At 37.0% G+C, this 24,710-nt stretch overlaps 1 protein-coding gene across 3 annotated transcripts in view; it reads right to left on the bottom strand.

Moving 5' to 3' along the window:
• TFEC (transcription factor EC) overlaps positions 1-12,446 on the bottom strand; it is a 219,549-nt gene extending 207,103 nt beyond the window's left edge. For 2 of the 3 annotated variants that reach the window (XM_061414050.1, XM_061414056.1), the window contains exon 1: positions 12,344-12,446. The gene's annotated coding sequence lies outside the window, so the exon portion shown is untranslated. The remainder of the gene's footprint in view (positions 1-12,343) is intronic. The other variant, XM_061414051.1, reaches the window with a different exon arrangement.
• Positions 12,447-24,710: the final 12,264 nt, after the last annotated feature.

Raw genomic sequence — 24,710 nt, 5'->3', positions numbered from 1 at the left:
AGCTTTATCTCTGAGTGGAGAGCAGAGAGAGGTTAGAGAAATGTAATGGTCTTCCCTTCCTAACCGCAAGCCTGTCTCAGAAAAATCAGGCTATCTCTACGGTCCAAAATACCCATATCTGGAAATGTCAATTAAAGTGATCCAGGTTTGGTAGGAAACACAAGTTCCTAGCAAAAGCATATATATAGGTAAACTCACCTTAACATATCTCAAAAAGTCTCACAGTTAATGCTTCAAGGTTGGCTCACAGTGAAAAGCCATCAAACACTAAAGAATCAAGCAACTATAAATGAGAACTAAGATATAAATCAAGAAACTGCCAACTCAGACTCTCAAAGATGGTTAATCTCATAATGATCAGAAGCCTACAAAATGAGTTTACTTGTTACCATTAAATAAATAAAAGAGACTATGATCAACTACAATCAAAGAAGAAATTATGGAAATAAATCAATAATAATATCCAATTTTGAGGATTATAAATAATTAATACCAACTATTATACTGTGTAAAGAATAGCACACAAGTAAAAGAGTATATGACTGGTGTATGTATGTATGTACAAATTCAAGCATCATCATTTCTCAAGTTGCAAGGATCAATAGAGTCTTTCAGAGTTATTTCCAAATAATAATACATTTGATGTTATATTTGGGGATATCTTCAAATTTCAACAGAAAAATTCATGCTTTTCTCTCATTCTCCCAATTCCCACATTCTACACTCAACAAAAATTTATATAACTTTTTCAGTCTTGGGACAATAAAGAACTGGAAAAAAGACATTAAGAGGTACTGAACTCAGGAATTCACCATTAACTCCTCAAATATTATGTCTTGCCTCTAAGTAATGGCGCATTCACACTGTAATTCCTTTACAACAGCCAATGTGCAACCAGATGGAAATCAGACTAACTCAAAAAACTTCCTCCTCCCTGTCTTGATTCCCCACCAAGTAAATTAATTCCAGACTTTAGACATTAAGTTGACTTTTAAAATCCAAATAATTACACATTCCAACAGACCAAAACATTTGTCACACTTAGTCTAAAGTTTCTTTTTTGTTATACCTTGTTTAATTTTTATAGTTTACTACTAATCTCTGTCTCTTACTTAAAATTGCTTCTGTTAAAGCTCCTCTTCTGTGGGTAGTGAAACTATGACTTTCCAACTCCCAACTTCTTTTTGGTTTTAAATTTTTCAATGATACACATGAATCAGTTTTATAATAAAAATAATTAAATCTGGTTTTAAATTTGAAGTCAAGGGATAAATTATATCTTCTGAGGCCTCCATTACAATACTGAATACAATGAACTTCCTTGTCTTTAAATTTTATTTTAGAGTCATTAGAACTATGATTCAATGGTCTTAAAGAGAAAAAAAATTCACAGCTCACCTTTCTGCTCAAAAGCTACACCACTGCAGTCACATGGTGATATACAAATGGTTAAAGATAATATTAAAACAACAACAATAAAAACAACAACAACTACCTTGGTGTCTATATGTCTATATGTCTATATGTTTGCATTTTTATTGCTGTCACCTTACTTTCTTGTAGAGTGTATATTTAGGGGAATACTATTTTAATACTATGTTAACTGGAAGTGAAACTAACATTAAAAATTCATGAGAAGAGTTTTTGTGTTCTCATATTAGCATTCAGAGGTAGAGTAAGGATGATTGGAAAACATGTGGGTTTGACTCAAACTCAAATTATATTTTTTCATATAGAAATAAAGCCCCTATGATATATGATTTCTTGGCTCAAAGCTTAATTTGCTAAACATTAATTTTGATATGCATCTCTTTTAAAAGTGAGTATAATTAATAATATAAAATCAACATTTGAGGTTTTAAAATTACAACTTCTAAACACTATTTTATTCAAACTACAATATTTTCATTTATTTCCTTTGAAAATAATGCAAGTTTTGTGCAGCATTCCAAATACACCATTATTAGCACATGAAAATGAATAAATGTGTGACAAAGTCTGAATTTCTTTTGAAAGAGTGGCTGATGAATCTTATTTAAATTCAAAATAGATTTTTTCTAACATTTATCTGAACATAAAATATTTTCATTTGTTATTAGCTTTTGAAATTTTTACTCTCTAATTGAATTTTTCTCCTTAGCACGGTTTGTTTTTTTCAACAAGAATGAAAACTTGTTACAATGAAATTTTCTTTTATTCAGCAGGACAAATGTTCTTGTCTCTTTATATCATTATACAAATTTTCATAATTGGAAGATTTGCATTTTTGATGGATGAAATAGTGTATGAACACCTGTAGTGCAAGATACTATACAGTCACCAATTTAGTTAGTTCATAACAAAATCTGAATTGATTTGTTTCACTGAATTTTAGTATTTTTTTCACCAAGACATCCATGATAATTCAGTAAGCACTAGACTTCAGCAAGGATTAAATTCCTAGAAAATGTTTTTATTAGTTCCCAATATAAGAAATAGAATAATTCAAACATAAATATAGGCCTTTCTGGTAATTTTGTCAAAAATATGTATTAAAACCTTTTCAAGTGATGGTGCAAAGTAATACTCCAATCTCTCCAAGTGTACCTAGGTTAAACTTTGAATTTAAAATATAGCATTTATGAACAATGTATTCATGAGCTTTAGTTTGGAAAAAATGTCAAGGACTTTCACTGCCAGCTAATATAGAAGAACAAGGACCAGATTTACACATGTATCTTAAATAACTAAAAAGTAAAACAAAATATACCAAACAATGATTTTCAGACACTGAACAAAGGGCAGAAGAAAGCAGTGATCCCTGAGAGAAGGGATATAAATTATTTAAGTTCTATGGTTGTTTCAGCTTACTTCCTGGAGAGAGTTTCCAAACCACAACACAAGGAGAGAGAATCCAAACAGAGCCCAGAGTTCTTTCTGAATTGAAGAGACAGAGACAAGAATCTGGAGAGGCCAAGGCAGTTAGAATTTGCATGGCAGAGAAGAGCCACCACAGCAAAAAGAGCTACAAATAGAGAGAGCTCCTGAGGTACAGAGTTGCCCTAGAGACCTGCTGAGTACTGATCAGAGTATAAGCAAACTACCTTTTGGCGGGGCAACACACTGTTGTAAAGAAGCAGTAGGAATAATGTCCAGAGATCACACAAAGCTAGGAATGGTTCATGATCCCAAAAGCCAGGGTAGAAAATGCACAAGAGCATCAGGAAGGGTACTAGAAGGGTATTGCCTTAGTAATTTGGGACAAATTAGCCCTAGACTTGGCTCGGTTGGTAAAGAATCTGCCTGCAATATAGAAGACCCAGGTTGGATTTCTGGATTGGGAAGATTCCCTAGAGAAGAGAATGGCAACCCACTCCAGTCTTTTTGCCTGGAGAATTCCATGGACAGAGGAGTCTGGAGGGCTACAGTCCATGTGGTCGCAAAGAGCTATACACAACTGAACGACTCACACACACATACACAGCCCTAGACTAAAGACAGCTTTGATTCCATCTGGCAAAAATTAAAGCTAGTTGTGAAAGAATCAATATATTCCCAAGCAGCTTAAGTTCATCCTAGAGAAAACCTCAAGAATGTTTCTAAAAATTACTAAAAATGCCAATACTCACAATGCTTGGTATCCAATCAAAAATTACAAACAAGTAGTTAAATATGAACAACAGTGTGGGAAAACTAATTTAATAGAAGCAGACCAATGAATGATGCAAATGACAGCAACAGTAAAAAAGCGTGTTAAAGCAACTGCTATAACCATACTCTGTAAGTTTAAGAAGGTGGAAGAACGAATGAGCCTATTAAGGAGAGAGAGGCCTGAGAGATATTATTAACACCAAAGATCTAACTCTAAATTCTAGAAAAGGAAAATATAATGTCTAAAATAAAATTTACTCTGGATAATAAAAATCCAAGCCTGACAAGTGGAGAAGCTTGCAACCAGAAAACACAAACAGGTTGGACAAATAGCCCTCATATTCCTATCCTTTGAGCAAATTAAGTAACAATGATAAACTGGCTATATTCTATTCCTGTGGTGTTATAGTTTTTATAGTTGTAGTTGCTTGTTTTGTGTTTTTCATTCTACCTATGATCATTTGCCTTACCCATAGTGATTAGCAATATTTAGAAAAAGGGAAAAAATGCTCTCTGTTCCTTTACTGTTTTAGCAAACCAAACAAAATATATATTGAAGTTTAAAAAAAAAAAAACAGGATTAAAAGCAGATTTGACACTACATAAGGAAAGATCAGTGAATTTAAAATGTAATAGCAGAAACTATTCAAAATTAAACTAACAGAACAAGTCTGAAAAAATTAAGGGATTACCAGTGAGCTATGAGACAACTTCAAGTGGACTAATATACATGTAATTAGAGTCACAGAAGGAAAAGGGAAATAAAAAAGTTTTCTAGGTTTTAAAAGCTTTCATCTGTGGCCCATCCCTTGAAGCAGAGGATTAGATGAAACCATAAGGAGAGAAGAGTGATTCTGCCCTAGCATAATATTAAACAACACAGTGTTCACTAAACACTGTCCAACAGTTGACATTAGGAAGATCATCATTTAATTCTAGTTAATAGTTTTGATCTACAGTGACCATTCTTTATATGGTGCCTATCTTCCCATTTCTGACAAAAATCTTCCCAAGTAGATACATGTCCTTGAATGGCCTACAAGGTGCGAGGGTGAGACGGATAAAGCAGTTAAGACAGGCTGAAGAAAATTTTATAAACTGAAATTTATAACCTGAAAGTCTGTCACTTACTAATATCCTTCCTTTCCTTCCTCTCTCACACCTCTATGACCCTGCTTTGTTCAGATGGAGGCCTTATTATCTCTTGGTACATCACAGAGCTCTTATTCACAGTGGCATTGGAAGGAGCACATAACTCTCAGTGGAGATCATGACTCTTGAACGTATGGAGGCAATAACAATATTCATCCATGTATTTTTTTATTTATTCAAAATCTTTTATGGGCCAAGCACTATGAAATGTGTTGGTAATATATTAGTGAATAAGGCAGATACATTCTTAACCCATGGAAATGACAATACCTGGAGAGATTAACATTACCCTGATAATAGCATTAATTAATATATACTTGTTTAGTATACTTGCCAGGGTCCAGCCCCGGTTGGATCCAGGGATTCCCTCAGGATGACGGCGTCGGCGATTAAGGGATAGCAAAGGCTGAGAGATTTATTAGATGCTCAATAATAACAGGTTTACGTGGGAAATCAATAAAGTTCGTGACACCAAACTTGCTCTGACCACGGAGGCCACAGGCGCCCTCTCGAATAGCGGAAGGTGCCCCACCTTAGGCACCTTCTCAAGTGGGTCTTAGAAGCCCAGGCAAATAAGTGGTCGCAGAGGACCCCCACGTTCCAAATTATTTTGGCATGAAGGAAGAACAGAAGAGAAAAGGAGGAAAAGGAAACAAGAAAGAATGACACGTGGAGACCAAGCTTCGGTGAGCAAGGCCCGTAGCTTTATTTTCAACAGGGACTTTTATACCCTAAGTTGCACATACAGGATAATAGGGGATGTGAAATCATGCAAAGTCAGCAGTCTTTGATCCTTATCGAAACCAGGGTTTCTTTCCTGCAAATTTATCTTATACAAATGGTTTAGGTGATTTACATCATCTTCTGGCCAGAAGGCCTATTAACATTTTATGACTCTTGACAAAGGTTTGTGAATCCGTAAAACTTATTTTCTCTAAGAGTAATTATCTTAAGGTTTGGCGCCATCCTCCGAAGGTGTTAGATAAAGTTGCATTCCTATAGGGCAGAAGTGCAGTGGGTTTACAACAAAGGAAAGAATTTATTACCTTAAGGGTCTAAAGCTGCTAACACCAAGGCCACTACTTATTTTTTCTACATACCAACTATATTAATTAATACACATTCAAGGATACAAAACAGGGGATGTGGAAACTTGGCAGCAAGCATTGGCTCATCAATGAAATCTTTTACTGGTTTTATTCTGACAGTTTCTAACTCTTTGAGAGGCTCTAAGCTATTTGAATATCTTAAGCTTCCCCTGCCTCTCAAGGCTGGGAGACTGTAAACAATCGTATGCATAGCTGTAGGAGTCTGGGTAAACTTGTCAGGCGAGTTAGAGAGCTATCTAAGGGGTTTGGATTTAAACACTCCTAATGCCCAGGAACTTATTAACTGGAGCTGTAAATTAACTCTTTATCAGAGAGAGAGAGATGGTGGTGGGGGATAGCCCCCAGTAAAGTCAGAGGTGAGAGCACAAAGCAGTAAAGTAGGTAGACTCTGGTTTTGGGGGACAGATGCTCGAGGATATCCAGGGGGACTCCTGAGGCTCGATCCCACCTTTGCGTATGCCGAGCCTCCTTCCTCATGACCTTTGCCATGGGTGGAGCTCCTCACACCGGCTCCAGGCATATACCAGCATTAATTATTTGTCTGAGGTCAATCACTTTCTTCCATGCTCTGTGCTGTATCTACAGGGGACCAGAGACCCCCAGAAAATATATTTCCCAGAATTCCTTGCTAACTGACTTCCAGTTAGATTTGGCTGATAAGAGGAATTGATATAATATTGGAAGGTGACAGGAAAGGGAAAGTCTTGGGTCTTCCTCCCTATTGGGCATTTATTCCTCTTTGCTTTCTTTGTGGTGGTGTCTCTGAAGGTGGCTGTGACACTTCTGAGGTCCCATAATTGGCTCTTGATTTCCCTAACTCAGCTATAGTAGTCCATGCTAAAATGTCCCCTCTGGCAGTTCTAGCACTCTGGTAGGCACCAAAGAAGTCAAAAACACACTCCCAATCCAGGTTACCTCACTTTACTTCTACAGTTCCTAAGTATAGCCCGCAAATCCCCCTTTTTCCGTATCACTGTCAACTGGCCCCAGTCTAGTTCAAAAAGAACCCAGAGTATGGAACCAATGCTTTTATCACTTGTATAACTAATTTGTCCTATCAAATTCACCTTCCTTGAACGATCTAGTGTGATTTCTGTTTCCCTGACTGATACATTTATCATTTTGATTAATGTTAAGTACACGGGCCAAAGAACATATATAATGGGAGATCTAATCTCTACTGGGGAGTCAGAGAGAGTTTCCTTGAAGAATTAATGTTTAAACTAAGAAATAGAGTATGAATAGAAGTTAGCCAGGTAAAGGGAAGTCAGATGATCAAATATCACATTATTTAAGATATCAAAGGACTATTCTGCAAAAGGCACTTCCCTGCTATACAGTTGACATAGTTCCATGGTGGACTTCTTACTGTGTTACTGAAACCTACAGCAAGCCTGCCAGGGTCTACTTAGAGGGCTAAAACAAAGAGTTGTTTTGCTTTGTTCAGTACTACTTCTAAGATTACAATTAGCAAAATACATTTCAAACATAGGAAAACAAGATATTAAAAACCAGAGAAATACTTCTTTTCATGTGGGCTTCCCCATAACTCTACCCATCCTCAGCCATGAATCTCTAAAACAGTTTGGCCGTGTAGAAATGGGTCACATGTAATTGTAGCCCTCTCTTTCTTGTGATTCTCTAGAATTTCTGCTTGGTTTCTCAAGGGTTTACTTTTTATGTTTCCTGAGTGTAGCTCACAAATCTGACATTTTCCATGTTAATGTTAATTAAGCCTCAATTTAAAAGGAAGAGAACCCAGGCTATGAAATCTAGGCAGGACTCCTAATGCTCCTTATTCGTACCTAAAAAAGGATTTGGACGAAAAAATTATTAACATACTTTGTTATATTCATAGCCTATGACCAGGTAATTCCGTTATATACATGCATTGTAGACCATATGGGAGACTTAGTGTAAGTTGGACTTACTGGCACTCTATCTTCATCTCTGGTTTTGTATGTAAATACTAACCTTTATTTTGGAGTAGCAGTAGGGAAAACCACTAGGCTATTCAATACTTATTTATACTTCACAGTGCTCAGTCATGTCCAACTCTTTAAGCTCCTCTGTCCATGGGATTTTCGCAGCAAGAATACTGGAGTGTGTTGCCATTTCTCCAGGGGAATCTTCCCAACCCAAGGATCAAACCCACATCTCCTGTGGCCCCTGCAGGCAGATTCTTTACCATTGAGCCACCTGGGGAGCCCAATTTTGGAGTATCTTCAATTAAAATTTGTCAATTAGAAAGTAGTTTGGGGATTTCCAATAGTAGCAAGAGTTTTGATATCATACCTTAGGCCTCCATCATGTCTCAGATGATCTTTCCTACACTTTCTCATGTTCTACCGTTAAATTGTGTCCTTGGATCATATTCCCTAAAATGTCCTGTCTCAGAACACCTTCCTTTCACATGCAGAAGATTCACAAGCACATGAAAAGAACTAGGTTAGCACTGTTTATATTTCTTAAGAAACTTTTCTTTTTCCTTTCTCTCCATCTCACTCTTTCCCTCCCTCCTCTGTCTTCTCTCTCTCCATTCTCTTCTTTTTTCTGCCTTCACTTGCTTTTCCTAATTTTCTCCCCATATCTCCCATTAACTTCCCTTATGACAGTTGGGAAGATCCTAAATGTTCAGTTCAGAACATAAAAGCAAGTAAAACAGCATTACAAATCAAATTTTAATTTGATGGTATAGATACAATGCATACTATATTCAGTGCATTTGGAATAACATAGTAATGAAAATATAAGCCATAACTCAACTGGGTTAGTTATTATAAATAATATGTGATGACAAAATACATTTAGTAAGGAATGAACAGGGTTTAGGGGGAGAGAAACCAGGAAACAGATGGGGGAAAATAAAGATAAGTGTGGAGGTGGGGATAGATGACAGCTGCAAAAATACTGAAAATACTTCTCCCCTCTTTTGGAAGCTTTGTCTCCTCTCAACTTTCAAAACTCTTGCTTCTTCTCAGAAGCCTTACCTGAGCACCCCATATTGAATTATCTATTCTCTGCTTTTTCTCACTTGTATTCTAATATTATTACACACTTTAAATTCTATCACACAGAAAGGCATTTATTTATGTGCCTATCCATTGTCCTGCTTTCCACTAAACATGAGTTTCCTTGAGGACTCACTGTATAGTTTTCAACTTTAAATTCTTCATCTGACACATATGAGGTAGCTTGTTTCAAATTCTATGTCCCCTATTTACTATTCATGTAAACATACACTAGTTTTTAAGATTTTTCTGAGCCACAACCTCCTCTTTTAGAACATTAGGAAACTACTGTGTGTGTGTGTGTGTGTTAGTCGCTCAGTCGTGTCTGACTCTTAGCGACCCCATGGACTGTAGCCCACCAGGCTCCTCTGTCCACTGGATTCTCCAGGCGAGAATACTGGAGTGGGTTGCCATTTCCTTCTCCAGAGGATCTTCCTGACCCAGGGATTGAACCCAGGACTCCTGAATTGCAGGCAGATTCTTTACCATCCGAGCTACAGGGAAGTCCCAAAGTCACTCAGTCGTGTCCCACTCTTTGTGACCCCATGAACTATACAGTCCATGGAATTCTCCAGGCCAGAATACTAGAGTGGGTAACCTTTCCCTTTTCCAGGAGATCGAACCCAGGTCTCCCACGCAGGCAGATTCTTTTACCAGCTGAGCCACAAGGGACGCCCAAGAATACTGGAGTGGGTAGCCTATCCCTTCTCCAGCAGATCTTCCCAACCTAGGAATCAAACTGGGGTTTCCTGTATTGCAGGTGGATTCTTTACCAACTGAGCTATCAGGGGAGCCCAGGAATCTACTACCTCAGGATTAAAATTAAACAGCTAGGGTTGAGCTTTCCTTAAGCACGGGGGAATTATCAAACTTTTATTTTTAAAAGCCTCAAACTTTTAATGACATTAAACTGGATTCTGTGAGAAGGTAATGCCTCTGAAGGTTGATGAAAAAAGCAAATTGTCTAATGCCTGGTAGCTGGATTCCTGAGGTTTGGTGGCAAGTTCTACAGTGCAGTAGACCTGGCTCCCTGACATGACAGGTCTCCCACAGCGCGTGGAAACAGCAGAGCACTGACAGCAAGGACCTTCGAATGGACCACTGTAGACTCACAAAGTCTCAGAGTGTCTTCCCTGAACCATGTAAATCCAATAAGAACCCAAAGGATGAAGAACGAACCACAAAATAACTAGATTTGGTGACTGGGGAACTGAAATTTTATTTTATTTTGCACTATGAAGAAATATGACGACTTTTGTCTCTTCATCATTTTCAAGCAGTTCCTATGATAAACCTGAGGTTTCTGGTCAGTGTAAGCTTGGGCACTACAGTACAGAGAACCGTTAATTGTTTGGAGGAAGCTGAATGGGAGGGGCTTTTTCCTAGCTATTAATAGAAGCTTTGTGATTTTTACTCTGAGCCAGAGAAGATTACACTAATCTCACCAGCAGAAAGTCTGGGGAGGATTTTAGTCAACAGCTGACATTTTAGAAATTATTTCCGAAGATTTTTGAAGCATATTCTCTGAAAGTCGCAATCTCTGTGTTAGGCCACCCATAGAAGATCTCAGAAAATCCTTACTACTCAAATACTTAAATTATTTCACCTTTCCATAACTGATGCTTTTCCATATACATTTAAAATCCTTTCTCTGTTTTACACATTCATTTTTTTTTCTATTAATGAATGTGGTTCACACCCATCACTATTTTCCCTCAATAATTTTTCTTGTCTCACAAGAGTCTTTTAAGAAATAACAACAGTACCATTCAAATTTCACAGATTTAAGTACAAATATTTTTTAAATGTTTTACAAAGTCTATGAATGGGTAAAGGTAGTAAGCAAACAGAAACTATTTCTGAAATTCAATCCTATATCTGTCACATAAGCTTCTCCAATAGAATGCTATTAAAAGATATTTCTGGCTTGTTTCACAGCCTTTTGAGTATTTTTTAGTGATTATTTCTTTATGTTCTCCTTCATTTTCAACAAGAAATATCAACTAAAGATCTTAGCTTTAAATGAGCATTATGGACAAGAGAAGCCATATCTAAACTAAGTCAAACTATTTAGCTATGTGAAAAAGTATGCGAACCTCTGAAGTGTGTATTCCCTTTTCCTGTTGGCCTTATGTAATTTAAGCAACTGAATATATTTCTAGACAAATTTAACAATTTCACATCTTAATTATGTTCTCAAAGAAATTTATTTTCTATTTCTAAAAAATTCCCTCCTAAGGTGAAAGAAACACTAAGGGAAATTTAAATGACATCCAAAGGAGAAAAAAAGTAAGTCCGAGCTATAAAGTATTTTATAAAGACCTGTGTTGGCTTTGCTTAAACCATAATGGATAAACAGCTATTTCTCCTTTCTTTTATGATTATATACAGCTATAAATATATAGTACTAATGCCATACTATAACAATGCAAATTCTATCTTATAATATTCCACAAATCATGATTAATATTATGAATTGAAGAGGGCCTTTGCTTAATTGTACTTGCTTTTATTATTTTTGATATTTGCTCATATTAAATATATGAAGTAACAAAAAGGTATAATCAAATGTTATTAAATGTTTGACCTTAAAAGATTATAAAATGTGCTAATTTATTATACAATTTATCATTATAAATATGAATATGAACAATCGTGTTTCAGAGCATACATATATAATTCAAATAATTTATTTATTTTATTTTAGTAGTTTTTACATTTAAATAACTCATTTCTCTCCATTTAAGGGCTATCTGAACTAAGATTCAGTGTGATAAATGAATGAGCACTTAAGTTACAGGTGTATTGACTGCAATAAATAATGAGAAATAAATTTCATACATTTAAATTATGAAATTCAAATCTATTTAGCCTCATTTGAAGGAAATAAAATTTTCAAAATTTCAAACTTATAATGTATATACATCTTTATCAAAAATGTACTCTGTAAAATAACTTTTTTATCTGATGCTCTTTCTTTAAATTAGATAAATGATTGATAGATGATAGATTATATTCCTTACATTACAAATAATACTTGTATGTTCAACCACCTTTTTCTAAACACATGTATTGCATAAAATGAGATAAACAAACTCATGTCAATTCTCCATAAACTTTGACAAACTTTGAAGCCACTTTTGTACAGCCGAAAGAGAAAACTATTTAGAAATCTCAAATATCATTTCTTCAATTCATAGTTTCCTTTTGCTTTTATCAAATTCATCACTGAAACATTATAATCAAATGTTACCAATAATTTTTAAAATAGCACTAAAATTTTATCTATTTCTAACTTATAGAGCAAAATGTAATTTAAATGTTTTTAACACATGACTTTAAAATTAAGTTGAAATTTATAGTTATGTGCTTTTAAATCCCTAGATATATGTAATTCTATATTTTATAGTTCTAATTAAATTATTTAGAGGAAAAAATTACCTTTGTAATGTCTCAGGAACATAGTCTGTGAGAGTCAATCTCTCCATCTGCTTTCTATGTACTATAAGCATTGTCTTTCTGTTCACTCTTACTTCTCTACTTGTTCTACTTCTATGGGAGGTCAAGCTATATAAACCATGATTTAGTTCCTCTTTTTGGCATTACATTCATTTCTCATATTTCTGACTATAATTTTGAAGAGAATGAGTAATATTTAACTGATCATGATTTGAATAATTTGCAATAGCAAAAAACAACCCAGTTCCTTTTCCCCCTCTATCAAATATTTTACCAACAAATGCTCTACATACAAATAAAAGTTAGAAGTGATTAATATAAAAACTGAGAAGTAAGCACAAATTTCAATGTGTAATAAGAGGATAATATTGCCACCATTACGTGAAGTCTCCTAGGAAAAGATAAACTATTCCTTTGTCATCATTATCTGGCTTTGTTCCTCTGGATTTTAGAAATTTTCATCCAAAAAGGTCAACAAATAAGTCCAAGTTGGAAACACTGAACTTGCTTCAAAGATTTGTAAAGCAAGTAATCTTCCCAGACAAAAAAGTAACTTACATACATATGTGTATCTATGTCTGTGTGTGTATTTGGCAATGGATGAGTGTGGGAATCATTACCAATGCTCACCATTTTCATTCATATTCCAGTCTCTTATAGTTCAGACACTTGAAGTTAGGCATTGCCATGGAACTAACTTTGGCACAGAGAAGTAAAGGAGTTTGAAACATTTACTTGCTGGTAATTGGCTCTACATCCCTACTTTCTGGCTGCCTTGGTGGTCGTGGAAGCAAGTGTCCAGTTTCCATCAACCCAGGGCCCCAAATGACTCTGGTGGACAAAATCCTCCTATAACCTACATTGAGCTTATAGCCAAAATGAAAAATAACTATTTTATTAACTACTGAGATTTGGAGATTAAATGTCTAACCTAGTCAATTCTAACTGGTTCAGGGGATGAAATTATAAGTACTCTATTTTCAAAAGTAGTGTACCTTTAACTACCCATGTCTAGAAGAACAAGCCTCTGCACTCTCCTGTGAGCTACCTTCCTTCTACAATGAATGTGCAGAATAGTGGTATGGAAAGAGGACAATGCTTGGGGATCTGCATGTTGTCCAAAGCAATGCAAACTAATCAGCAGCAAAGCTTGGACTTCTCACTAACTTGTTGCATTATTTGGGCAAGTCATTTAAGCACTCTAACCTTAAGTTTCCCATTTGTAAAATGGGTACAATAATAGCATCTCTGTTTATACAACCAAGTTGAGTAACATAATAATGTACAAATTTTATGTGCTGCCCTTACTAGAGGATAGAAATGCACTCTATTCTTCTCTAAATCACCAATACCACAATGGATACTAAATAAATGTTAATAATTAAGGCAAAGGCAAATTCTATTTTAATAGTTATTTAAGCCTTTAATCAATGTCTAACACTGGTTTATGGACTGAGAACATTTCTTTCAGGAAATACTTTTAACTAGCAAAGTATTTAATTATTTTAATGTGTTAAATACTTATTAATGACTTACCACATGACAGGTATTGTTCTATGCAATATGTATGTTAAGTTGCTTCGGTCTTGTCTGACTCGTCGCAGCCCCATAGACTGTAACCCACCAGGCTCCTCTGTCCATAGAATTCTCCAGGCAACAATAGTAGAGTAAGCTTGCCTTTTCCTTCTCCAGGGGATCTTCCCAACGTGGGACTCGAACCTGAGACTTTTACGTCTCCTGCATTGGCAGGCAGGGTCTTTACCACTACCACCACCTGGGAAGATCCCTCTATGCCCTGGAGGAGTGGATAATTAAGCCATTTAGGCAAATTCTCTGATGTGATGGAGGAAAACAGACAGTGACAAGCAGAGGCCATAAGCAGAAAAAGAAGGAGGCAAGGAAGAGTTTGATAAGTAGTCAGAAAAGACATTCCTTATTAAGCTGACATTTAAGCAAGAGTATTCAAAGAAGAAATGTAGACCATGTGAATACTTGAGGAAACAGAGTTCCAGGCAGTGGGTTGCAGCATGTACAAGAGCCATGAGGCAGGGATGTTCGTGGTGTGTTTGAAGACCAGCATGAAAGCCCCTTAGATTGAGATACCTTGAGAAAAGGATGAATACAAGGATGAGATTGAAGATGCAGAGAAGGAACCAAATCTCCTATAAGCTATGATGAAGGCAGTGAATTTTTTCTGAATGACATAGAAAGCATTAGAAAGTTTTAAGGAGAGGAGAACATGATTTGGCTTACATATTCAAAGGCTCATCAAGGCTGCTTTGTGGATAACGGATTGTAGGAGGCCAACTATGGAAGCAGGAAAATAAGTTGGTTATTGAAATAGTCCAAGTGAGACAATTGGCTTCCAGCACTGATATTTGGACAGATACGTGTGTGTGTGTGTGTGTGTATTTATATTAATATAAACTCATATAGAATTAGTTGCTCATTTGTGTCCGACTCTTAGCAACCCCATGGACAGTAGCCCACAGGCTCCTCTTTCCATGGGATTTTTCCAGTCAAGAATACTGGAGTAAACATATTTATACAGCATATATGGATCATATTTCCTTTCTGCGGCTATTTTCAGAGCTATGTTGCTATGGCAAGAGTCAAACTAGAGCGCCAAGGAAAGTGCTGCACGTGCAGAGGTATAAGTATGTCAGGAATAGCCCCTGAGATAAATCCATGTACCTTTGGTCACCTAATCTATAACAAAGGAGGCAAGAATATACAATGGAGTCTTTTCTATAATTAGCACTGGGAAAACTGGACAGTTAAACATAAACGAATGAAATTAGAATACTCCCTAACACCATACACAAAAATAAACTCCAAATGGATTAAAGACTTAAATGTAAGGCTAAATTCTATAAAAACTCTTGGAGGAAAACACTCTTTGACATAAATCACAGCAAGATCTTTTTCAACCCACCTCTTAGAGTAATGAAAGTAAAAACAAAAGTAAACAAATGAGGCCTAATTAAACTTAAAAGCTTTTGCACAGCAAAGGAAACCATAAAAAAAACAAAAAGATAACCCACAGAATTGGAGAAAGTATTTCCAAACAAAGCAACCAACAAGGGATTAATCTCCAAAATATACAAACAGCTCTGCATTCAGGAGTGTTAAGTCACTTCAGTCATGTCCAGCTCTTTGTGACTCTATGGATTGTAGCCTGCCAGGCTCCTCTGTCCATGGGATTCTCCAGTCAGGCATACTGGAGTGGGTTGCCATGCCCTTCTCCAGGGGATCTTCCTGACCCAAGGATCATTCGCATGTCTCTTACGTCTCCTGCATTGGCAGGCAGGTTCTTTACCACTAGCACCACGTGGGAAGCAGCTCTTGCAACTCAATTTATAAAATAAAAAACTCAAAAAATGGGCAGAAGACCTAAATTGACTTTTCTCCAAAGAAGACATACAGATGACCAATAGGACATGAAAAGATGCTCAACATCACTAATTATTAGAGAAATGCAAATCAAAACTATAAGAGGTATACCTCACACCAGTCAGAGCGGGCATCATTAAAAAGTCTACAAATAACAAATACTAGAGAGGATGTAGAGAAAAGGGAACCCTCCTACACTGTTACTGAGAATGTAAATTGGTGCTGCTACTATGCCAAACAGTATGGAGGTTCCTCAACAAATACTAAAAATAGAGCTACCATGTGATTTAGCAATCCCACTCCTGGGCATATATCCAGAGAAAATCATAATTCAAAGAGATGCATGCACCTCAGTGTTCACTGCAGCACTATTACAATAGCCATGACATGGAATCAACCTAAATGACCATCAACAGAAGCATGGATAAAGAAGATATGGTACATATATACCATGGAATATTACTAGGCCATAAAAATAATAAAATAATGCAGTCACATGGATGGACTTAGAGATGGTCATACTGAGTGAAGTAAGTCAGAAAGATAAATATTGTATGATATTGCTTATATATGGAATCTAAAAAAGGGGTACAAGTGAACTTATCTGCAAAACGGAAATAGAGTTACATATGAAGAAAACCCCTGGTTACCAGGGGTTAAGTAGGAGCAGTAGGAAAGGATAAAGTGGGAGATTGGGATTGACATATACACACTCCCATATATAAAAGGAATAACTAAAAAAGACCTACTGTGTAACACAGAAAATTCCACTCAATACCCTGTAATGAGCTGTGTGGGAAAAGAATATTTTAAAGCGTGTGGATATATGTATATATATTTGATTGATTCACTTTGCTGTACACCTGAAACTAACACAATATGCTAAATCAACTGCACTTCAACAAAATTTTTTAGAAATAAAGAGATGCACAAGAACAGAGTCTGTGTAGAGGAAGAAAGAGAAGTAGGGATAGAGGAGAAATGTTATTTGTTCAATTCAGTTCAGTCACTCAGTCACGTCCAGCTCTTTGCAACCCCATGGACGGCAGCACCCCAGGACTCCCTGTCCATCACCAACTCCCGGAGTTTACTCAAACTCATGTCCATTGAGTCAATGATGCCATCCAACCATCTGATCCTCTGTCATCCCCTTCTCCTCCTGCCCTCAGTCTTTCCCACCATCAGGGTCTTTTCCAATGAGTCAGCTCTTCGCATCAGGTGGCCACAGTATTGGAGTTTCAGCTTCAACATCAGTCCTTCCAATGAATATCCAGGACTGATTTCCTTTTGGATGGACTGGTTTATTTGCTAACGTTTGGTTATTTTCAAAAAGTGACCTTCAGTGGGAAGACTGGGAATCAAAACAATCCAAATAGTGAGAAGAACATGGGGGCAACACACTTGGCTTTAAAAAAATCACCTGTGATCCATGTATATGTATGGTAAGTCCCTTTGCTGTTCACCTGAAACTGTCACAACATTGTTTGTTAATTGGCTATACTCCTATACAAAATAAGTTAAAATAAAATGACCTGTGGACCTATTACTAGAGACATGAGAAGAGTTATTTAGAACAGCCAGCAAGAGGCAGTGTAGGCTTATGAAGTATAACAGATACATCAGCCTGAAGTCCAAGATGAGCCTCTAAATCAATTTTATGCAACCCAATATTAACAGGTGGTAAAAGCAAACCGTGAGATATTATAGTATTACTGTGACACATCATTTTGCAAAATATTCAATAGTCGTTGGTTTCTATTATTGCAAGAACATGTCCCTTTGTTACATATAGTCAGCAGAATCATTACCAGTGTCTGAACTTACAATCTGAGACTCTCTATAGAAGGCAATTTCCTAAACTTCAGGGAAATCTGACCCAATAGAAAGGTGACCCCCTTAAAATATCACCCAGGGGTCAATCCCAGAGAAGCCAGACTAGTTTATCAGGCATTCTCAGGCATTTCTCCCACATTCTCAGGCAGTTCTAAAGGACAGTTTACAATGTCAGTTGCTCAATTTGGTTGGCAGTCATGCCCTGTGTAAGGAAGAAGACAGAGAGGCATAATCTGAGTGGGGCATGCCAAAGCAGTGGGCATAGGGCAGTCTGGAGGTAAAGAGGAAAAGTTTCCTTGACTTAGAGTTAATTTAAAGTCAAGGCAGCCAAGAGGCTGGAGAATAGCTACTGAGAACTTTTGAAACTATTAATTTTTGCACAGTTCAGCACTATAAATTTACGCTGCTCATTAAGAATCTCTAGAATTTTTAAAGAACTCTGATGTTTCTAAGTACCACTATTCACTGTCAGGAGTGTACACTCAGTGTGGTAAAGACTCTGCTGCTAAGACTCTACTACAATGTTAATCTAGAAACCACCTACTTTTTCTCTAGTACAGTGCTGTGCTCCTCTGGTGGGTTGAATTATGAGGGCATAGTCTAAGCTTTTGCAACAGAGACCTCAAATACAGGTGGTTTGCTTTGTGCTCATGTAATCATACCAAGATAAGAAGTCTCAGGACTGATATGAACGATCTGCCATTCTCAACAGGGGGCTTCCATCTTCTGGCCAATGTACCTGTGCCATTTCCATCATCATCTAGTGGCAAGCATCACTTTCTCTCCCATCCCTTTGGTCAGGACTAAATCTGTAAGGGAAACTGGGAAAAATAAGGCCTAGAAGACAGCCATGCTCCCTACTAAAATTCAGGATTTCTTTTAATAAAGAAGGAAAGAATGCATCCTGGTAACATCTAAAAAACTCTGTCATAGAGAACTTAATAAAGTATTACAATGTGAGACATCAAAGGAAAAGATTACAGATTTAATCTTCACCATTTTATAGATGAAGAAACTAAAATATAGTTCTATGACATCTTTCAACCTATTTAGAAAAATCTGGAAAATCAGTGAGTTTCCTTGCTATCATTCACTATAAAATCACAAGAACTTGTTTTCCTTAAGTATTTATATCCTTTGTAATTACACAGAATATTGATGAAAATAGTTTTATTCTTTCATAAAGTACTATAAAAATTATTTGTGGCCCAAGAGTTTGAAGACTAAGAATTACAGAACATGCTCTGTAAAACATGGCAATAGTTGAGCTCTCTATTTCTTCTACTAATAAGGAGACACATTTTAATAAATACCTTCAGCTCATATCCTCAAAGGAAAACCCCTTCAACTGAGAAAGATGTATATCTTACTCAAAATTGTTGCTACTATTAACAAACAAATGCTTATAATTCTCCAGCTAGAGATTATTTTAAAATCTTGAATCCTATTTAAGATTAAATATACAAAAAAAAAGTTACATAAACTAATTATAAATTTCAGTGCAATTGATATTAGTAATACTGTACTATAATTGCCTATGGTGACAGTAAGCATTTTATACATATTAACTGTGACTTGCTCATTCAATGGCCCTAAACTGTCTTGTGACTACATGGTGCATTTGAAACAGAATTTTTCTTCTAGATCCCCTAAGAACATTAGCCATAATGTCCATCATTATATTATGTACACTAACCTCTTCAGTCTTTAAGTGCAATTAATTCTTTTACTTTTTCTATGATCAATGCAATTCTGATTTGGAAGTTTGGTTCAATCATAGCAATCAGAAATTCATCTTACCTGTGGAAATAAAACAAATAAAGCAAGAAAATACCCTGGAAACCACACTTTCTTTGGGAAGTCGGTCTATTTTCATAAAGTAAAATGTCCAGCAGAGTTTACTCTTTCTTTCCCTTTTTTTAAACTATTAAGACATGGGCATTTGGTATTCTTCACTTCTCTATTCTTGTTAACATAGTTCCTCTTTATTCTATTTGGGTTATAATAAAACTAATAACTGTCTTGGTTCTTGTTAAAAAGTCCCTAACAGTGGTGAGACAGATATTGGAATTAAACTGCTGACTCACTCTCACATGACTGCACTGTGAAGTCCTAGAACTTAGGGGATCTAGAAGAAAAATTCTGTATCAAATGTACCAAGTAGTCACAAGAAAGAAGCAAATTCAGAATTGAATAGACTATGGCTAGGTGGAACTTCCATGGGTGGCACAGTAAGACTGAACTTTTCATTATAAAATCTAAGGTTCAGTTGTACCTTCTGTGGAATGAGTGAACAACTTGTCACAGGTCATTTGCAGGGAAGATGGGTTTCCCCAGTGGCTTAGCACGTAAAGAATCCACCTGCAATGCAGGAGACTCAGGAGATGTGGGTCAATCCCTAGATTGGGAAAATCTCCTGGAGGAGGAAACAGCAAGCCACTCCAGTATTCTTGACTGAAAAATCCCATGGACAGAGGAGTCTGGCAGGCTACAGTCCACAGGGTCAAAAGAGTCTGATGTGACTGAGCACACACACACACACACACACACACACATACAGGCGGGAAAGTGCTTGTGAAATCTACACTGCTTAAAAGGCTAAAGAATACTGTTGAGTAGGAATACACCAACTATACATTTGCCTAAATGTAATAAGAAGGAAAAATGGCTTCTATGAAGGCATGGTATAAATCAATGTCACTAAGCTGTTGGCTATATATTATGCTATCCTCATGATCAATAATTAGCTGATTAATGGCTGATTGAAAACTACTGAATTCACTCTGAAGTATAGGCCCTAGTGGAATGCAGCAGATTCCTCATAAGTCAAATGTTTAATCAACTGTAGAAAAGTTTAAGGCATGGTCTTCTGACTCTCACCCATTCTCTCCCCATCCCAGATTATCCTCTGCCCTGCTTTGCTCTGCTCTGTGCCTAGGAGCAGAGTCTGAATTACTGTTGAGCTAATAAAGCTTCTGCTTCAGGGCCCCTTCCAAGCATTGTGTCTAAGAAGACCATGAATTATTTTTCTTGTATAGTACTTCCTAACTGTATAAAGTTCATTGCCACATGACCTGTATCCAACCCTGCCCAGGAGGCTAAATCTTTAAGACTGTCAACTGATACCATAGGTGGAAGAGTGGCTCCTCCTAAGATGTCCACATTCTTACCCCTAAATTTTAAATATGTTTCCTCACAGAACAAAGATTGTCAGAGTGATGCTATATGGAGACTCAGTCTGCCATAGCTGACCTTAAAGAAGGAGGATTGAGCTAAAGAGTGTGGATGACATCTGCTGCTACTGCTAAGTCACTTCAGTCGTGTCCAACTCTGTGCGACCCCGTAGACGGCAGCCCATCAGGCTCCCCTGTCCCGGGATTCTCCAGGCAAGTACACTGGAGTGGGTTACCATTTCCTTCTCCAATGCAGGAAAGTGAAAAGTGAAAGTGAAGTCGCTCAGGATGACATCTAGATGCTGGAAAAGGCAAGGAAATGGATTCTCCACTAGAGGAATAAGCCCTTCTGATACCTTGATTTTAACCCAGTGAGACCTCTGTATGAGTTCTAACCTCTAGAATTATAAGATTATAAATTTAAATTGGTTTAAGCCATGAAGTTTGTAGTCATTTTTACAGCAGTAACAGGAAGCATAAACCTGGCTTCTGGTTGGATGTGGCTAATGGGAATCATCCAAAGAAGAGTGCAGATTGAAAGGAGAAAATGTTTTTTTTCCTGCTGTATGTTGCTGTTATTATTCAGTCGCTAAGTCTGTCCAACTCTGCGACCCATGAACTGCAGCATGCCAGGCTTCCCAGTCCTTCACTGTCTCCTGGAGTTTCGTGTCCATTGAGTCAGTGACCAAGCCAGTGATTGAATCCATTGAGTCTGTTCTATACCTGCTCTGAAACCAGTGTCATGGCAGGGCACTCATATCTCTACCACTCAGATCTCTAGAATTACTGCCATGGTCCCCTGCTTCACTGGCCCAGCTCAGTAGGATCCTGGGGCACAATTCCTCTCCTTGCCCCTTGAACCACCTGTTTTCTTAGTCCACACACAACTTCATAAATGAACCTATAGTGTTAAATAGTATCGCTCAAAATTTCATGTCTACCCAGAACCTGAGAATGTAATTTTATTTGGTCATAGGGTTTCTGTAGATGTAGTTAAAGATCTTGAGATAAAATCATCCTGGACTTAGGGTGAACTTTAAGTCCAATGACTGATATCCTCATCTAAAAGAGGAAAGGATGCCAAAAAAAAAAGAAAAATACACAAAGAAGGCTATATGAAGATGCCTTTTGAAGCCAATGAATGCCAAGGATTGCTGGCAGACACTAGAAGTTAGAAGAGAAGCATGAACATTTTTTTTCCCCTTTTAGAGACTCTGCTACTGCTAAGTCACTTCATTCGTGTCCAACTCTGTGTGACCCCATGGACTGTAACCCACCAGGCTCCTCCATCCATGGGATTTTCCAGGCAAGAGTACTGCAGTGGGGTGCCTCTAGAAGCAACTAAATCTCCCAACACATTGATTTTTGATTTCTGGCCTCCTTAACTTTTGTTTTAAGCCACTGAATTTGTGGTAAGTTGCTTTGGAAACCCTAGGAGACTAATACAATACCTTTATTAAAGTCTATTGAACCATCTGAGTTAGCTTCTGCTTTCTGCCAGGATCCTGGCTGACAAGAAACCTATGCTTATGACACTTGTGAAAGAAAGGAAGATGGAAGAATGTTAAAATCCTAGGCCACAGAGTCAAAATTAAAAATTATCTCACAGTTTAATATAAGGGGCTGTAACTGAAAAATATAAATTGTAACAGCCTTACATTTAGGCTGAAAAAAATCATCTGATGTTATTGCCCATGTAGATTTAGCAAATCACTTAGTATTTCTTATTCTAAATATCACCATGTTTAAAATGGAGTTAATACAATTTGTTTTTCCTATCTAATGCTGTTCTAAGAATAAGAGGAAATAGTAGAATATAAGGAAATGATAGCAGCCATCAGATCTAGACTCGACTTTGTCACCAACAAGTTACGTAATCTTATTTCAGTTAATTAACCTCTGTGATCTCTAATTCCCTCATCTCTAAAATAAGGAGCTTGGACTAGATAATATACAAGTGGATCATTTTGTGATAACATACTATAGTTTGTTTGATTGAGATAAGGAAGACATGTACAAACAGCCCTTCTCATGAAAAAGACCAAGGGGATTTTTGGTAGTTGATCACAAGCTCAGAAGTAACCAGTTAAGTCATGTGGGTACTAAAAATTAATTAATTAGAGAAGAGAAACAATATAGACTTAGTCTGTATTAGAAATATCTATCTAAAGGGAGATAAGAGTTCTACTGAACTGTGTTATGTGGTCAGTTAAAAACATTAAATTTGTAAAGGAATATTAACAATAAAAATTATAACCAAGGCAGGGTTATCAGAATGATTCAGCATGTGGAAAACGTTATATATATATACTGCTACTGCTGCTAAGTCACTTCAGTCGTGTCCAACTCTGTGCGACCCCATAGACGGCAGCCCATCAGGCTCCCCGGTCCCTGGGATTCTCCAGGCAAGAACACTGGAGTGGGTTGCCATTTCCTTCTCCAATGCATGAAAGTGAAAAGTGAAAGGGAAGTTGCTCAGTTGTGTCCGACTCTTTGCAATCCCATGGACTGCAGCCCACCAGGCTCCCCCACCCATGGGATTTTGGCAACCTACTCAGTATTCTTGAAAACCCCATGGACTGAGGAGCCTGGAGAGCTACAGTTCAAGGGATCACAAATGATTGGACACAACTGAGTGACTGAGTGTACATAATATATATGTTGATTTAATTAGCAAAGAATATATATCCTGGAAAATGAAAGGTTTAAGATGGTAATAAAGAAGGAAAACTAAGGCTAGAGGATCAAAGTGGAGCAAAGGTAATTTTAGAAGCACAACCAGGGAAAGAACAATAATAATTAAAACTATTAATATCAAACAGTGGAGTGGCAATGTTTGATGCCAGGACAATTCAAAGCTAAGGCTAGGTAACATTTTAGGGTTCTAATCAACCTATCAATGGTTTGTTAATGCTGGATTGTACTAACTCATAAGAGATCATTGCTAGGAACTCTTCCAAACTCCACTGACATCATTTCAATATGTTGAAACTGGCCTCCATGGGAGTATTTTCACCACAAAAATCAGCAAACACTGAAAATAAGAGTCTTTGTTTTCCCCCAAGACCTGGTAGCTAAACATTTACCATGACACTACGAGGTATTTTAGAATTTCAGCATTGAACAGTTCGACATTTGCAATTTTACTCCCAATCCTTTGAGTCTAAGATTCTATTTGACTTGACTTAGTAGAGGGGAAAATCAAAAGAGAGGACTCTAAGTAAAGTTAAAATGCCTTCAGGGTCTTCCCTGGAGGTCCAGTGGTTAAAACCCTGCACTCTCAATACAGAGGGCATGGGTTTGATCCCTGGTTGGGAAACTTATCCCTCACGCTACACCACATGGCCAAAATAAGTAAATAAATAAAATGCCTTCAAAGTGGGACCTCTGCGCCCAGTTTCCTGATTCTACACACTCATATTCTTCCTCATATTCTTCTGCTGATAATGACTCTTCCATGTACTTTGGCTATTTCCTCCCCACCAGTTTTCTTTATCATCTTTCTTATCAAGATCTGACAGGGACCCATAATAAAGACCTTCAAATAGGTGAAGGGTTGTTGTGCAGAAAAGAGATAAAGCTTATTATTATTATTATATAATTTATCAGCAGAGGTATTATGGTGTGATTTAAACAACAACAACATCAACAATTATGTTTAGATTAACACCATTCGTTAGTTGGCACTGATTATCTACACATATGACAGAAGTTACTTAATATCCCCTGGATTCTGTCTCTCATCTCTGAAGGACTTACAACTTCTAAATCAAAGATTTTGAAAGTTCTATATGACATAATGAAACAAAAATATTTTGTCAAGTACTGTGGCTTCCCTGGTGGCTTAGACGGCAATGAACTTGAATGAACTGTAATGCAGGAGACCCAGGTTTGATCTCTAGGTCAGGAAGATCCCCTGGAGAAGGGAGTGGCAACCCACTCCAGTATTC

Source organism: Bos javanicus, chromosome 4 (assembly GCF_032452875.1).
Source record: "Bos javanicus breed banteng chromosome 4, ARS-OSU_banteng_1.0, whole genome shotgun sequence".
NCBI classification, from domain to species: domain Eukaryota; kingdom Metazoa; phylum Chordata; class Mammalia; order Artiodactyla; family Bovidae; genus Bos; species Bos javanicus.
Note: the sequence above shows the minus strand (reverse complement) of the source record. Positions and strands in the feature narration are given on the sequence as shown.